This window comes from Tupaia chinensis, unplaced genomic scaffold (assembly GCF_000334495.1).
Source record: "Tupaia chinensis unplaced genomic scaffold, TupChi_1.0 Scaffold000119_1, whole genome shotgun sequence".
Taxonomy (NCBI): Eukaryota; Metazoa; Chordata; class Mammalia; order Scandentia; family Tupaiidae; genus Tupaia; species Tupaia belangeri.
The window spans coordinates 1,224,190-1,242,718 of NW_006159585.1; the positions used below are offsets into that span (position 1 = coordinate 1,224,190).

General features: G+C 37.7%; 1 pseudogene; it reads right to left on the bottom strand.

The window, feature by feature from the left end:
• Positions 1–3,051: 3,051 nt before the first annotated feature.
• Positions 3,052–3,454, bottom strand: LOC106734460 (60S ribosomal protein L32 pseudogene; annotated as a pseudogene).
• Between the last annotated feature and the right edge of the window lie 15,075 nt (positions 3,455–18,529).

The following is an 18,529-nucleotide window of genomic DNA, read 5'->3' on the forward strand; positions in this document are numbered from 1 at the left end:
CTGCCGTTCGGCGTGCAGCTGCACTGGGAGCCCCCGGCCGCCCCAGCTTCACCTTTATTGAGTGCTTCAGAAGTTTTACCTCTCAGAGTATTTTTTCCCCAGACTATTTGAGTGGCAAGTGTCTAAATCACAAGGAGTTCAAATAAGGTTCAAAGTTCCATTGAGAACCACTGGACCCCAATACCTAAGACATGTTAAGTCTGTTCCAATAGGTTTTCATTGGTTGTAGCTTTGCCTTTGTTTGTATATCTATTATTGTTTCTGTTTTTTCTCTTTTTGAGGACAATCTGGTTTCTAGTGAATTTTGTCTGTCCACCTCATGTCTGAGCTGAGTTATAGATATTCATTCCTGGGGCATCTAGGTCCCATGAGAGACTGTTGATATTAATTTTTTCACTTGGGACTTAAAAAACACATTATGCATACAAAATAGCTTGGATTTCACTCTTTCGAATGCCTACAATAACATGTCTATCTTTTTGGTCATGAAGAAAATTATCTAAAGAGACTTTGAAGAAAAACTCAAACAGAGGATACTGTTATTATTCCACAAGTTTGCTTATTCTTGTCTCATCTTCACTACTAAAGACACTCTCAGATGTGAGACTTCCTTTTTTTAAATAATTATTTAATTTTATTCATTCATTCATATACTTTAATTTGACCAATGAGAGAGACACAGAGAGAGAGAGAGAAGAAAAGTGAGAAAGCAAGCCACCAGGTCCAGGACTCAAACCATTGTCAGTCATGTGGGAGTGTCCAGCACCTTAACCACCATGCCACCTGCTGGTCCCTGTGAGACTTCCTAGCAATTGACCTCACCAACACCACCTCCCTTTGTTCTCTGTCTATTGGATAATCGCCTGCATTACACATCTATGCTGACCACTAAATAAGTGGTTGAGGCTCACTATGAGTGGGACACTTCCGGTTTTATAGAATCCAGACAGCTGACTCAAGCTGATGAGGTTTGAGAAACAGCTGCCCATTGGATCAGCAGCCTCTGAATTTCCTTTCCTTACTGTATTGCAAGTACTAATTTGAAGCCTTGGTTGCTCTCAGCAAATATCAACAAAAGAATAGTAAAAGTAGGGTAAGAACAGCCTGAAGCTAAGCTTATTCTATCTTTACTGGTACATGTCTGTTATAAAAATTATCATTTTTGTTGAGAATAACAAGTAATAAATCCCTAATAAGTAAAAGTGAAAATGATTATTACTTTGTTTTTTAACAAACCTATAAAAATAAGTACATCTACATCATTTCAATGGGATAAATTTGATGGAAAATAAAGATTTAGAATTTATATTTTAGGAGCTGAGCTTAATACTGAGGGAAGACAGAGCTTCTGTTCTGGGAAGCAGGAGAGTTCTTGACTAGTAGAATCAGCCCGTTAGCATATTTGAGATTAGTTTTAACTCAGTTAGAAAATGTATGTTCTTTGATATTTGACACTTTGAACCACGTTTTTGTATTTTTCTCCCTTCCCTTAGTTATGTGTATTAATGACATCTTATTACAATTTTAATTTTTTAGCAAGGCAATAGCTAAATTTTACCTGATATTGACTTTTTCACATGTTTAAATTCCCTCGAACTCTTCTGAAATGATCAAAAGTTATTAATTTAGGAAATATCAAATTTGTGTTGCAGAGGAATATAAACTAGAACTATGAACATGGCAATAATCAATCAAGATTCCGCTATTCTTGTATAATATTTTTTATTTTATTATTTCAAAATATTACTATGGGGACCCGATAGTAGCACAGCAGTAAAATGCAGTTCTCTGAGGCTATTCCGTGTGGGATTCAAGTTCATGGGCCTTCCTGAAAATATTGGGCACATGCTTGCCCTTGATCCAGGGCTGCCTGATGCTAAGGGTAGCTATTAATGCCAAGATCTTGTTGGGGATGCTCTTTGTGTGTGTGTGTGTGTGTGTGTGTGTGTGTATCTTTCTTTCTCTTTTGCTTCCTCTGTCTCTATTTCCCCTGGGAGAAATAAATAAATAAACTTTAAAAAATCATTGTTCCCTGGGAACCAGCAGTTAGCGTAATGGCTATGTCGCTGGACTCCCACGTAGTCGACCATGGTTCGTGTCCCGGACCCGGTAGCTTAGAACTCATGCTGGGTGCATGTGCGTGCGTGCCCAAGATCCCGAGAGGAGAATGGAGGAGAAGGGATTGCGGCGTGACCATCCCCCCTGTGGGGTGATTTCTCGCTTTCTGTCTCTCTGTCTCTGTCTGTCTGGCGAGCGCATGCGCCCTATAGCAAAAACCTCAAAAAAAAAGAATCTAGGCTCCAGAATTTTGTCCCATCTCTTGACCAGGGTGATCAGTGACCTTCAGCAATTCATTTGACCATTTTAGACCTGTTTTTCTTCTATGAAAAATAAAAGACTTCATATAATAATCTCTAAGACTTTTCTTTTTCTTTTCCTTTCCTTTTCTTCTTTTTCTTTCTTCCTTTCTTTTGTTCATTCTTTCTTTCTTCCTTATTCTTTCTTCTTCCTTTTTTTTAATTTTTATTTCTCCCTTTCTTTTTTAATTGCCAGAGGGTACATGTGCTTGCCAGGAGAGAGAAAGAGTCATGGTCATTCTGCAGTTATATCAGTTATATTTCCCCCCATCCACTATCCCATCAAGATTAGATGTATGCTCATATTACACATGCTGGGTGTATTTTTCATGTCTCCAGGGCCAAGATTAATTGTGGTCAGCCATGTGGGATCTGATGGTGCCCTATGTGCAGAGCTTTTCTTCTACACTATGGTATGGGTCTCTAAGAAATATCTGGGATTTGTTATTTTTTCATGTTAAGATTATAATTTTTAGTATTTGTGAAAGAAATGTCACATGAATTTTCTTGTTAAGTGAACTCGACTCCAAAGAGTTGGTGAGGATGATCTTTTAGTTCTAATTTTATAAATAATACTATTGAAGCACAGTGAAGAGTGGTGAATCACTCAAGTCACATAGGTTTTTGGGTTTTTTTGGGGGGTGGGGGTGTTGTGGTTTTATTTAGAAACAAATAAAACGTGCACACCAGCTGTCTACTCGTTTTCTTCACTGTACAGGGTGGCATTGAGATTGGTGATTCTGATGGCCAGCTGGGCTGCCCTTTCCACGATGGCCTTGCAGTTCTTGGAGGAGACGTTGTGGGCGATCTGAGCACAGTAAGACTTAGTGCACATCAGCAGCTCTTTCAGGTCCTTTACATTGAGGACCAGGAACTTCTGTAAGCCACCGGGCAGCATCTGCTTTGTCCTCTTGTTGCTGCCATAACTGATGTTGGGCATCAAGATCTGGCCTTGGAATCTCCGCATCCTGTTGTTGATACTTCTGGGTTTCCGCGATTGTCCTTAATTTTGACATATCAACTAACTGGTGCCGGATGAACTTCTTGATCCTCTTTTTGACGATCTTGGGTTTCAGGAGGGGCCTGAGGGCAGCCATGATGCCGAGTAGGATATGGCCGCCACCTCCATAGGCAGCGCTGAGGAAGAGTGACCGCGCAAGCGTTGGTGGGACGTAACCTCCATGACCAAATTTAAGATAAGAATCTGGAGATATTTTTAACGTTATTGTGAAAACATATGAAAGGTAAGAGTAAACAATAGAATGCTGTTGGCAAGTAACTTGATGTTCAAATTAATGCTTTTTGTTTTTCATCTTTAAAAAAAATCGAGATTATAATATCGCTCTGAATATTTTACCATGTTAATGTTAGATTCAAATGAGTTGATATATGGTAAAGTATTTTGATAGCTGTAAAATGTTATTCAAATAAATTAACCAGACTATATACTGATACTGAAAGTACCAACATCATTTTTAACTGAGCTGTTTTATTTGACTCTCTGCATTCATCATCATAACTGGATAATTGAAAATTCTTAGTTATTTTTTTCTTCTTTGCTGCATTGAAAAAGCAGGCAATATATAAATGTTCTATTTTATATAAAGTTAACTAAAAGTCTTTTTGTAAATTTGAAACTCAGATTTATTAATTCATTCCACAGGTATTTATTGAGCACTAACTATCTGCCAGGAACTGTGTGGAATACAGAGAATACAGAATTAAACACAGGAAGTTTCTGGTGTCAGGAAATGTATAATTTAGCAAGGCAGCCAAGAAAAAAATAAATATCAACAAGATATTTGAGGAAAAACTATGAGATGGAAAAATGAAAACTGTGAGTATAAACATTTTATTTAAAAAAAAAGGAGAGAGTACATATGACATTGTACTAAACATACATGGATTAATAACCAGCCTACTATGGATGTCTAAAGAATGCTGATAGATTAAAAATAACCTGCCAGAATGGTTGTAGAAACAGAGAAAAGACTTCCATTCTTAATCTCTCATTCAACAACTATACCAACAGGCAAACTAATTCATTTTATTGGTGTAATGGTAGAATTTAAAATCTACCGAACAACTAAGATCATAAAAGGAAAAAGCCAAATAATAGAGAATGATATAAAAAGAAAGTGCTATCAAAATATTCATGCAAACAAAGTTATAGATAATTAACATAAACTTATTCTGAGCCTTCCAGCAAAGAAGCAAAGGGGGGAATTTGATGATGTTTATAGCCCTCATTTTATGATAAAAATGAAAGGTTTTCTTTCCCTCAGCTTCCTATTGTCCTCAGCTCAGAGAACAATTTGAAAAGAACAAATTCAATATAGGAGCTTTGTGCAACATAACAAGTAGTGCTCCCATTGCTGTCCTGCCAAAATACAAGTTCTTCATGTATTGATAATATCTCTTTGCCAATGAAAGCCAGAGCCAGAGAGATATGGTTAAAGTTTATCTGTATGTAAGCAAATTTGAGAGTCTTTGTATGAAGTACATGGGATGGGATAAGGGAAGGGGAAAGGGATTCATGATATTCATCTTTATGAGGATGACCTAGTTTAATAGAGGATTGGGAATTTAATGAGGAAATTAAGAGAAAGCATCAGTTCTGCAATCTTTTGGTAGACTGAAGCTAGAAAAGTAGAAAGTATATTGAATAGTGGAATCAAGAGCCATAGAAATATATATATATGACCTGAATATGAGAAGGTAAATTTTAATAGGTCTGATATTAATGCCTAAAAATTTAAGGCAATATTTAGTGTACAAAACCAGTATTATTTAGATATGTGGTAGAGCTATGTTGATAATGAAGCTAAAAAGTACCTATAAAAATAATTAAAATGCTAAACATAAATCAAAGATATTATAAAACATCTCCAAAGTCAGAAGTCAACACAGGTTGGGATTAACATTCATATAACATTTAAAAAAAAAATAAGTTGGCCAAGGAGACAGATTCAGGCTCGTGTTCATAGCAGCCTTATTCATAAGAAATAAAATGTAATCAGCCTAAGTTTCAACAAGTGACAAATGGATAAAGAAAACATAGTAAATCATGGAATACACAATAGAATATTATTCAGCCATTAAAATGATACAATCCTGTCATTTGAGGCAACATGGATAAAGCTGGGGAAAATAATGCTATGTGAAATAAGGTACTGTTCTCCCTCATTGGAAGAAAGCTCAAAAATTTGATTACATGGAAGTAGAAGGTAGAACAGTGCATATCAAAAGCTGGGAATGAGGTGGAGCAGGGAGGATATGGAAAACTTGGATAACAGATACAAGCATGAAGGAATTTAAGTGGGATGAGTTAGAGTACTATAGCACAGTAGAGTAAGAACAGATGGTAACAATCAAATGTGTTTCAAAACAACTAGAAGAAAGGATTTTTAATGTTTATAACACAAAGTAATGAAAAATGTTTAAAATGGTAGATATATCCAGTGCCCTGATCCAATCATTATATATTGTATATGTATATTAAATGGCTACACTGTATCCCATAAAAATGTGCGATGATTCTAAGCTACACTGTATCAAATAAAAATGTGCGATGATTCTGTTTCATTAAGAAGTATATTAGAACTGTCCCTTGGTGGTTAAAGGAGCCAGTTCTCACAAGGCCAATTGTATAATCAACTCTTGGCTCTGCTCCCTTAAAATACCTTCAAGGGGGCATGCACACATGCCCAAATCCCAGCAGAATAGAGAAATGGAGGAGAAGGAATTGTAGTGTGATAACCATGCCCATTGGGAGTGCTTCTTCCCTCTCTCTTTCCCCCTCTTGTAAGTGCACAGTTCCAATGGTCCTCTAAAAAAAAATAAGTCATAGAAAACTATAATAGAAAATAAATGTAAAAAGATAGAAGGTAATTCCATTTTATTTACTTATTTTTCAAAATTAAATTTGCATACTTCACATAATTCTGAGCCTTAAGTTTTAAGAGACCTAAGATGGAATTTGCTCAAATGATGTATGCTGAAAAGAATTTAATTCATGACCTAGAAGATTCTGCTAAAGGAATCAGTGAAATTTAACTTGGAATAAGAAAGACCTTGGGTGTACTGTGGTATAAAGGTTAGCTTGCTTCCAATAGCTGACAAAGGTTCACTTATTCCATTTGACCACAAGAAACCTGATCAAAAAAAAAAAAAAAAAAAAAGGAAAAAAGAACGAAAGAAAAAAAGATGTTCATTTTAGTTCTGCATCAGTAAACTTAAAGGTTCACAATCAGAAAAGCTGCAATTAGAGAAAAGAGTTCTAGTTCCCTAAAGGTTATTTGAGGATGTGGTAGAAAGGTTCAAATGTCAAAAAAGCAGTGAGACTAGTCAATCATTAAGATGCAAACCAATCCTTGATACTTACTATTTTTTTATAATTTGAATACCATCTTTTATAAGAAAGAAAACAAAAACAAAATTTACAGGGAGAAAGTGAAACCTCCAGGATCTTCTAGTTGTTTTATCAGAAATGTATAAGCCTACAACTTTCCAAGGAGGGGGGGGGAGGGATTTTAATTTCTACCCTCAATCTCTCAATTTGTTCTAAAAGGCACAGAAATGTGTATGCAGAGAAATGCCTCAGCAATGTTGATATCAATGTCCTCCTTTACACAGAACAGCTCCTAAAATAATTTTGGTTTATTCCTAATGAAACATGCCAATGTGAGTAAAAGATTATCATTATAGCATCCATATTTGGACTCTATACACTTTGTTACCCGTGCCTCCATCACCTGGCAATACTGTTCTTTCATTTCTCTCCCAGCAAGCCTGGCTTTCTGTAGGGCAACTGTTGGGTAGTACAACAGCTGATCTCAGCTCTCAGAGGGTTCATGCTGAGCAGCTGGTTGGATTTTGCTTTAAACTTGTTTGCACAGAGCTGCTATGTACAGCTGTTTACCCCATCAAGTTTATCTCCCAAACACAGCACAATATAATTTATTTTTATAGGGAATTCTTCATAATAGGGGATCACAAATGGCTTCTCAGGGAGAGTCAATCATAGAATAAAGAGGAACAGAAGGATTGAAGGGGAGTTATAAAGTAAGAAAGTGACACATGAGAGGTGACTATTCCATGAAAAGTGAGAATTCCAGCACAGGAGAAAAGATTATGGGAGGGAATTGGGAAAAGTGATAGATGGTGGTGGGAAAGTGAGTCAAGGTGGCAGAAATCCAGGCATCAGGGGAGGGAAGGTAATGAGAAGCACCTGTGAAAAATCCTCAGCTCCATCTTTTTACAGGTTTACCTTAAGACTGCCTTAACAAATACCAAGTGGAGAATAGACCAAATTTCTAGATAATTGACAACACTTTATTCACCAAATGCCTTTTGACCATGTATGTTTAGACAAATTGACCAGATGATCACCAGAAATGCTGTTAAACATGTGGATGCAGGCTCTGGTCTCAACCTACAGTAATGACTTTTCTAAAGGAGAGATCTAGAAAAATAGAGTTTGATTCATAAGAATCACATTGTGATTTATATGAGCCATTCAATTTGAGAAACAATGACTGGGGAACAGTTTCGATTGCAAATAACAATAGCTAGCTGCCAAGAATTCAATCCTAAAAGCATTACTGTTTTTCACAAAAGGAATGTGGATGTCATTGGCCACTGATATTGGTCTCATAGCTTAGAAAAGTTACCAGGGACTCAAACTCGGAATGTTTCCACTCGACCATCTTACCTTCTGACTTTTGCTTCATACATGTGGAGTTACGAGCAATGGCAAAATGACTATTATAATTCAGACATGAAACTCTCATTCCAAGGGAGAAAGGAAGAGAAGAAAGAGAAAGCAAGGGAGTTTGTTCCCTTTTCCTTTTTTTAAGAGAGATTGTTAGGCCGAATTGACACAACCACCGCCATGTTAGACCTTCAAGGACAGAACCCAGGGAGTCTGAGACCACATAAATAAATAAAATAAGATGGGCCCTGACGATGCCAGAGCCAGGTCAACCTGATCTCAACTAAAAGTCCTAATCTAAACCTAAACATAATAACAGCTAGCTTTCACACACACCCCCTCTCTCAAGTGGAAAATTACTGACTGTACTTCCTGCATTGTGATTTGGAGCTATAAAAGTTCCCTTTATCTTAGGCTCAGGGTCCTTGTTAAGGCCCACTGCAATGGGCAGAAACTCAGACCCCAGCTAGCTGGAAAAAGAATAAAAGCCTCTTTTGCAGTTGCATTGTCGCTGTCTTTTCTGTGTCTCCATCAGTTAGACCGATCTCTGGACCCTTACAGGATTTTTGCTATAGGGTGTGTGCACTTGCTAGAGAGACAGAAAGCAAGAAATCACTCTCTGGGGCAGGAGAACCATGCTGCAATGCTTTCTTTCTCCTCCATTCTCCTCTTGGGATTTTGGGCATGCACAAACATGCACCCAGCCCACCATGAATTTTAAGCTGCCAGGTATGAGACTTGAACTGCAGTAGACTATGTGGGAGTCAGTGACATAACCATTATATCATCTGCTGGTCCCCTGTGACCTCTTCTTAAGGAAGTTAAAGTTTCAACTTAAATAAATTAAAACAGAGACCAGGCTTCATAAGTGACCTCAACCTTCCTCAATTTGTAAACATAGTGAAACTTGGGCTATTTTTTTGTTAAGGCCTGTATTGAAGAAAACGGGAACTGAAGGCTAACAAATCAGAAGCTGCCACCTAACTTGTAGCTATGTAACTAGGGACTTTCCAGGAGGATAGAGAAAATAAGGTAACTGTATAAAAGTAAACGATCAGTTATATTCTTTGCTTTCATTTCATGATCACACTACAGAATGCTCCCCTTTTTTTTTTTCCTTGGCAGAGGCTTTGAACCATTTGGGCTTTAGAGGGACCCAATCCTACAGAAGGCTCCCCCTTTTTTTTTTTTCCTTGGCAGGGCCTTTGAACCATTTGGGCTTTAGAGGGACCCAATTCATGGATTTGTACTTGCTGAGATGAACTAAAATTTTATTGTGCCTCAGCTTACCTTTTTATAAAAGACTTTTGCTATAGGGTATGTGTGCCTGCCAGAGAGAGGCAGAAAGAGTGAAAGTGAGACATCACTCCCCAAGGGGGATGGCCACACTACAATCTTTTCTCCTTCATTCTCCTCTTGAGACTTTGGGCATGCACACACATATGCTAGACATGTTCTTTAAGCTACCGGTACAGAACTCAAACCGCAGAGTAAGCCTTGTGGAATTCAGTATCTTCATCATCCTGTCACCTGCTGGCCCTCAGTTTACCTTTGAATAGTCCCTAAGAACTACTCTAGCAGAGTTTCACTTAGGTTCTGTTGGTCTGCACTATATGACAGAGCCATTACTAAATTCAGAGGAGTCCAGAAAAGCAAATGTTAAACCCTCTCTAGTAGAGAAAGCAAGAGTAGGGAATTGGGAATAGTATTGAATCAGGCAAATTATAGTGTCTGCTACATTGATTTAGGTCAGTTCTAGAATTGTATGGATGAAGAATCTCAGGCTTGTAGGTGATGTGATTTGCTTATAAGAGGGAAAGGGTGAAACTTACACTCTCCTGGCTCCTACTTCAATGCATTATCCTCCAAGCCACCTTAATCTCACACCTGTTATGTAAGGTTTTCCACAGTACCCATAAGGTTTGAGTTTTCCTTGTTCTTATTCTGGTTCCTAGTTACAAGTTTGTAAATGTGTTGTGCTTATTGGTAGAGATTCCTGAATTCCATGTCAAAATAAGTAATAAGCTGGGAAGTAAAAACTAGATATTTTTAACACATGATTTTTCCAAACTTCAGATGAGCTGGCACTATGTGATTTATCCACAGAAAAGACAGAACCAATCAACCTCTACTTTGTTTCCATTATTGACAACAGGGAGAATGATCTGCACACTTAAAAGAATCGGATAGACTTGATTAAGAGGAAATCGAAACCTCGGAAACATTAGAAGAGAGTAATGGATTATTGCTTTAAATAATTTCGAAGTTTCAAGACCAGATGGATTACAACACAGGAAAACAGAGGGATCTGTAAATTGTTACCATAATTGAGATTACTATCTTGAAAAAAATTACAAAGAGTTGATAAATTGGCTAAAAAACAGAAATGGGAACATATTCCATTAAATAAAATTTCCTCAGAGTTCAGCATTTCTCATTCTGCCCACTAACAGTTCTGAAAAATATTGACTTGGGACTAGAAAAGTACTAAAACATGGTGGGAAAAACCTCAGAAAAAAGGTGATGATAAGAAGGAACTACTTGAGTACCCTATGCAGATCTTACATTTTATTACAAGGCATACTGACAATCTATGACATCCTTAGAGAAGACTGAATTAAACTATTGAAAAGTGGTTCAGCAAAGCAGATCTATATGTTTTATTTTTTTGTTAAAGATAACCAAGAACTAAATGTTCATATTCTAAGATATTTTATTTTTTTAAAGTGCCTTCCCATTTTTCTGTCTGTATATAATTTAAGTAATGAAGGAAAGTAAATGTATCTTTAAACCTTATGAATGTATTAATTTGGAATTTATTATTCCTAAATTGTTTTGATAAACTACAAATCTTTTTTTTTTGGAGAGGGTTTTTTTCGCTATAGGGCATGTGCGCTCGCCAACAGACAGAGAGAGACATAGAGACAGAAAGCAAGAAATCGCCCCCCACCCCCAGAGGGGATGGCCACGCCACAATCCCTTCTCCATTCTCCTCTCGGGATCTTGGGCATGCACGCACACGCGCCCGGCATGAGTTTTAAGCCACCGGGTCTGGGACACGAACCGTGGTCGACTACGTGGGAGTCCAGCGACATAGCCATTACACTAACTGCTGGTTCCCGATAAACTACAAATCTTAAATCAATGCTTATGGAACTATTTTTTCTTCTAATATATCTCATACTATAACTCCAGATTTCTGAATAACCATAAAGCACATGTGGTAAGTGGACAGGTATGCTACAAAACTGGGTCCTATTGTGTTTTCTTCATAAAATTTTTAAAAAATTCTCTTTTTCCTTTTTTTCTGATATATGTGATGCTTGATCAGAGGGCAGACAATATTTGAGATCATGATGGCATTGTTTTGGTGAATGTTTCCATAACAGTACATGTTCTGATAGGCTTCAGGGAACTAAATTATGTCTTTATTTTGACTGAATTTTGTCTTAAAATTCAGAAAAAGCCTGAAATGTACAGATGGAGCACTACAACCAGAAAAAAGGTTGACTTTAAATTACCTATTTAATCTCTATTTTATTACAAATTTACCATATGTCTGTTTTATGTGCTTTCTTTTTTTCTTTCTCATGAGTGTAGATGTATGCATAGTTATTTGTAGGACAAATTGAGCTTGATAAAAGAGACATGTATAAAATCCAGTTTTTAAAATATCAATATTGATAGGGTTATTTTAAAAACAATCAGATATCTAATATATTAATTAGGTAAGTAACATATTGCTTTGTTCTGCTTTTATGTAGTTCTTTATCACCTAAGGTCAAGTATACTTATCAGAGAAAAGAAGAAAAAGAGATCATGGACTCCCCACAGTCCCCCATATCTCCAGCCCATCAGGATTTGAGGCATACATGCCTAGAGTGTTTTTTAAGCCACCAGGGTTGGGACTTGAACAGTGGTTGACCATGTGAAATCTGGCTCTGTATGTGTAGCACTTAACTACTATGCTATGGGACTGGTTCTGTCCTGCTTTTTTATTTAAACAGAGAACAGTAGCTTTACAGTTTTTTTTTTTTCTATTGTATGAAAACTTGGGAGAGATTAGGTGATCATCAAGTGTGTTAACTTCAACTAATTTAGAGTTCCATTGATAAGGTATGAGTCTATAACTAAAAATATACGTGGAATACACAGAAAAAAATAAACCCTAACAGTGAATACATATCAAAAGTCTAATTCTGCTAAAGTTAATTAATTTTATTCCTTCTGCAGTAAATATAAGATGAAGAGGTTTATGTCACGAATGCTGTTTTATCATTTACATCTCTCACTTTTTCTTTTCCTTTTTTTTTTTTTTTGGAGAGGTTTTTTGCTATAGAGCACGTGCACTTGCCAGACAGACAGACAGAAAGTGAGAAATCACCCCCTGGGGGGGTGGCCAAGCCACAATCCCTTCTCCTCCGTTCTCCTCTCAGCATCTTGGGCACGCACGCACATGTGCTCAGCGTGAATTTTAAGCCATTGGGTCCGGGACGCGAACCGCTGTCGACGACATGGGAGTCCAACTACATAGCCATTACGCTAACTGCTGGTCCCCCCACATCTCTCACTTTTTATTTCTTCTTTTTCTTTCTTTCCTTTCCTTTTTCATCTTCTTTCTTCTCTCTTTTTTTAGAATTATTTTATTTAATTTTAATTGTTCATTAATTTTATTTTAATTTGACCAGGGAGAGACACAAAGAGAGAGAGAAAGCAATCCGCCAGGTCTGAGACAAAAACTGCGATCAGCCATGTGGGAGTGTCCAGCACCTTAACCATGACACCACCTGCTGGTCCCTCTGTCTTTTCTTTTAAAAATAATTTTAGGGGTTAGTTCATAAAAGAGAGCTTAAGGCCACTAGATCCTAAATGGCTGCCTGTGCTGTTTGAGCCCTGAGCCCAGTGGCTGGAAGAACATCCTGGACATGTATATGTATATGCCAAAATCCCAAAAGGAGGAAGAAATAGAAGAGAAGGGATTGCAGCATGATTATTTTTTCTCACTTTCCCCCTCTTTCTTTCTATCTCTCCCCAGCAAGTGGAGTGCCCTCTGGCAGAAATAAAAAAGAAATAATAATGACAATAATAATTTTAGGAGAAATAGGCTTTTCGTGACCCCAAAGAGCTTCATGCAGAAGTGTTGGGCAAGGACACCTGGGCACCATTTTTATCTGTCTCCTTTACCAAGAGCTGATCTTGCTGGTGCTGATTCAGCTCAAGACTAGTAGGACCTAGTGCTGTTAACGTGATCCTAAACAGAAGGAATACATTATCAGTGTAAGTTCTAGAATGATAACAGACATGGGGTATACAAAGTCAGTGAGAAAGGAAGAATTCAGTTTTTTAGTTATCGTCAGGAGGTTCCTATTTGGGTGGGAAATGTCTTAGGCAGTGACTTTCTCTGTAAATAACCCAGAGCAAAGGGTGAACTGCAGTGAGGATGGCTGGGTCTGTGGCTTCTCTTTGTCATCACCTCAAGTTCCTTAGGTTCTGCATATTTAAGTAAATAAATTGCATCCTTATTGAAGACATGGATTCTTTCCTCATCTCTGCAACTTTTCTCCAAGGCTGCAAGTGTGCCATGAATGTGGACTCATGAATATGCTTATACATCGGCCTTTTTGTATGAATGTATATGACTGATAGACATTCTGGTCATTTTCAGGCTTTCTATGTTACAAATAATTCTTTCTAAAATCTTCTTGTACACCTATTTATGAAGCTACAGGGTAAATTCCTAAAGTAGATGCATTTATATGTTTGCAACATGTTTTAAATTTTAAAATAAAGTATGCTCCTTCTAAATTTCAATATAGACCTGTACTTGGTTTATACTCCATCTTAAAAACAACACAGTTTATAAAATCTTTAAAAGATGACTGCCTCTTGGTTTTGCACTATTTAGTGATACATAGCTAACAAATTCACATTTATTAAAAATGATACAAATGAGCCGAAACCTTCCACATTATCATTAAATATTCACCACTAAAATCCACCATTATTTGCATTTTAAGTGCATGTGTGACACATCTCTAAGCCCAATTAATCAGATGGCATCTTTGGTTAATGTTGATTTTAGCTAAAATGTGAAATTTCCCCATAATAGCACAAAGCCAGACAAATAAAGAAACATGTTTAGCACCATGCAAATTAACGCAAGGTCATAGGCAAGACCCACAAAATAATTAAACCAGGTTAAGGGAGCCAGGCTTTGGGAGACTAGGAATTTTAATTAAAACTGTTATTGAGTTCAAATGAGGGGGTTCTGTCTGTAATTAGTGAGTAATATCTTTCTGCATTAATCAACGTCACCAAAAACTGCCTAAATTAACACTTTGCTTTTCCTATATTGCTGCAGGTTTGTGGGGTTAGTAGAGAGAGTATGTTTTGTAAAAAAGTAATTAAGATTAGAAGGATACTTTTTAAAATCTTGCTTTTCTACCTGATTTAATCTTGGGCACCATACTTGACAGCAATGAATTAACACATATTTAATGGCTACTTACTACAAGAGAGTCATGGTTTCAACTACAAAGAAGGTCCAGCTGTTGCTTATAAAGAACATATGATTTATTAAGTACTTAATTAGGCATTTTGTAGCCATTGTCTTATTTTCCTCAAAATACTATATTTGTAGTTGAAAATATATTTTTTCCTCCAGTAATTTACCTATGGTCTTAGCAGTAAATTATAATAAAGATAAATAAAAGTGAGATCGGAGGACATGACTTGGATTTGCAGCCATAATGAACCTTCCGGAAGAGACATCGGTTTGTCCTAGCCAGTAATTGGCATGAATAGACAACCAAAAATCATCTCTTCCCAGCTCTTGTTGGAAAGCAGATCAGAACATACTCTCTGAGAGCAAGCAGACCTGATGGCTGGGGATAAATATCTGATTTGAGCACATTGAACTGTGTTCCATGTTCACCAGATAGCAAGTGACACATTCCTTGGATAGCATCAAGTAACAGTTGGAGGAGGCCAGAAGAGTTACTCTTACAAGTGCTCTACGGACATTTGAGGCCATGGAAGTAAAAATAAATACTTAACAGATTTTGAATTCAAATTCAATGAATTTCAAAGTCAATGTTCTTCCTGTGCACTGTTTCCTGCTTATAGGACCATGGAATCTTCCAATAAGAAAGAAATTTGTATACAGCTCTTACTTTACATTCTTTTGTTATATAAATACACCTCACCTTTGGTCCCTTGCTCATCCTCCAGCCTGGGAATCTAATTTTACAACTAGTGCATCAGATGGTGAGGTGTTCAGGTCACAACAAGAACATTGGGGGGGGGGGATAAAATGAGCCTGGAGTTTTAGAATCCCCTTACTAACAAACTGTTCCTCAAAATTTTTCTCTAGGAAGCAGACTTCTTCACAATATATATTGAAACAGGCCACAGAAACTGCAAATAAGTTCTCCACTCATTCTGTCTAACGTCCTTCCACTTTTCTCCCTCTTGCTTCCACCTTTCCATTCACTCTTTCTCTTCTTCCCTTCTTTTCTTCTTTTTTTCCTTCCTTCCTTCCATTCATTATGTGCTAACTGTGGAAGCCAACATTTCTTTTCTTTTTTTCCTTTCTTTTCTTTTCTTTCTTTCTTTCTTTTTTCCTTTTTTCTTTCTTTCTTTTTTTTTTTTATTTGTCAGAAAGCATGCACGCTGGCCAGAGAAAGAGAGAGAGAAAAGGGGGGAGAGAAAATGAGAAAGCATCCCCATGGGGAATGGGCACGCCACATCCCTTCTCCATTTTTCCTTTCTTTAAGAAATTCGGGCATATATACAAGGTGGTTTTGTCTATTCATGCCACTGGGTCTCAATTTTAGACTGCATGGTTGCCCCCCATATGGGGGGATCTGGCTTCCTTAACCCTCAGACCAGGGCTGGCCCAGGAGTCTAACATTTCAAAGGACTGCAGCTTATCCTATGAAAGTCTTTGTAATTTTTCATGAATCTTCCTGTCTTCTTCCTTCTCCTCCACAACAATGCCACTTCTGTTACTTCATGAAGAAATGAGATTATTTCAATGTTTGCTAAATTGTTTGAAACCATAGTAAGATAATCGTAAAAGGAATTAACATCAGTCTATTTCCCACTGTGAAAGATCCATATTAATGTTTTATATGAGTAAAATGAAACTCCATTCAAAGAAATATCCCAATCACTTTGTTATTTGGGAAATTTTGTTTCATTTTGTTTTTGTCTGTCAACGATGGGGTTATGTGGCATTTATGAAGACAATTTCTAGGACAGGTTTTGAATATATGTATCAGAAAACTTGTAAATTGAGGCACCTTATTCCTCACAGGCACTATCTCTCTGCTTCATTAAGGCTATATTTCTTCCTCTTTGCCCGCAAAAACTGCTTCTATCTCCAAAGGCAAGTTTGAAATTCTATTAAACTTAAATTGCTCAGTTATTGCAGGATTCAGACACGCACGTACAGACGCCCACACACACATACACACACATATATTTTGAGGGAAAAATGAGGACTAAGTGGTAAAAGGGCACAATACATAAAAGAGAGAATGAAATTTAAGAAGAAGAGAAACAACCCAAGAAAAGAAGCGGCAGAGAACAAGTGCACTTAATGCACAGTCAGCTTTTGAACTGAGGAGTCGGAAAGAGCAAATAGCTTCTGAAGCAAATACGCACGACACTTCTATAGATTTCTGGATAATTAGGCGTGAGAAATGGTAAGTGATATATTCACCTACTGCATTTATGTTCTTTCAAGGTACCCAGCAATTTTACTATTATTTTTTTTAAGATGATTTTTGAAGCATTCAAATGGGCTAAGGGTAAAACTGAGAAAAGCCGCAGAAATTTTTCTAAAATCGTTTTTGGCCAAACACAGGTCCATTAATTTGATTCTTGCAGTTGACCTGAGTTGCAGTGTCCAAGTATAGAATCAAAGGTGCAGACCTTTCAAAGCACTTGGCTCCTTCTTTCCATGTGAAGAACATACCAGTGTATGGCTACACATATTAAAATATGTATAGGGGGATTGGCCTCACTGCCTTTCAGAAATTGACTAATGACAGAGAATGGGAAGACTGGTTTTATACTCTGGGGACCCCATCCCATGCCACATACTTTCTTTATATATGGCAAGGCAAGTTAGAGTCCTCCTCCTTTTGTGAAATCATCACTAGGCTTTTTGCCCAGCTGTTCTCTGGAACATTTTATATTAGGGGATCTTCTGAATAAACACTCTGTGACATGCTACAAAGTAAGATAATAAATCAATTATGCTTTTATAAAATATTTACTGTTGGGATCAGTACTTAGCGTAATGACTATGTCGCTGGACTCCCATGTAGTCAACCGTGGTTCGCATCCTGGACCCAGTGGCTTAAAAAACTCACACCAGGCGCGTGTACATGCGTGCCCAAGATTCCGAGAGGAGAATGGAGGAGAAGGGATTGCAGCATGGCCATCCCCCCTGGGGGATGATTTCTCGCTTTCTGTCTCTCTGTTTCTTTCAGTCTGGAGAGAGCACGTGCCCTATAGCAAAAACCTCTCAAAAAAATCTTTACTGTTAATTGGCTACCTCTGATCATTTTTTTGGAGAGGTTTTTTTGCTATAGGGCGTGTGCACTCACAAGAAAGAAAGAGAGACAGAGAGACAGAAAGCGAGAAATCACCCCCCCACACACCCAGGGGCATGGGCACGCCACAATCCCTTCTCCTCCATTCTTCCTCTTGGAATCTTGGACATGCATGCACATGCACCTGGTGTGAGTTTAAGCCACTGTGTCTGGGAATCGAACTGCGGTGGACTACGTGGGAGTCCAGTGACACAGCCATTACGCCAAATGTTGGTCCCACCTCTGATCTTTTGAAGTCATCTTCTGTACTCTCAACCACATTAGGAGTAAAAAGAAGAGGACCACAAAATCTGGATTTTAGCAACTTCCAGATTAACTTAATTCATTTATTCAAAAATCTTCAATGAAATATTATTTACCTGGCATTAAGCTAGAAGTTGATAAATAATACAATGACAATCAGGCATGTTCCCTACTCTTCCGGGTTCTGCATACCAGTGAAACTAGACATTAGAAAACAAGTAAACAGGGAACCAGCAGTTAGTGTAATGGCTATGTCGCTGGACTCCCACGTAGTCGACCGCGGTTCACGTCCCAGACCCCGTGGCTTAAAACTCACGCCGGGCGTGTGTGCGTGCGTGCCCAAGATCCCGAGAGGAGAATGGAGGAGAAGGGATTGCGGAGTGACCATCCCCCCTGGGGAGTGATTTCTCGCTTTCTGTCTCTATGTTTCTCTCTGTCTGCACAGAACACACACCCTAGAGAAAAAATCTCTCAAAAAAAAAAAAAACAAAAAACAAGAAAACAAGTAAACACAGAATACTGAAGTGTCTTAGCAACTAAAAAAAAATTGCTAGACTACTATGTGGGGAGTAACTAAGACATCTAGCCTGGAT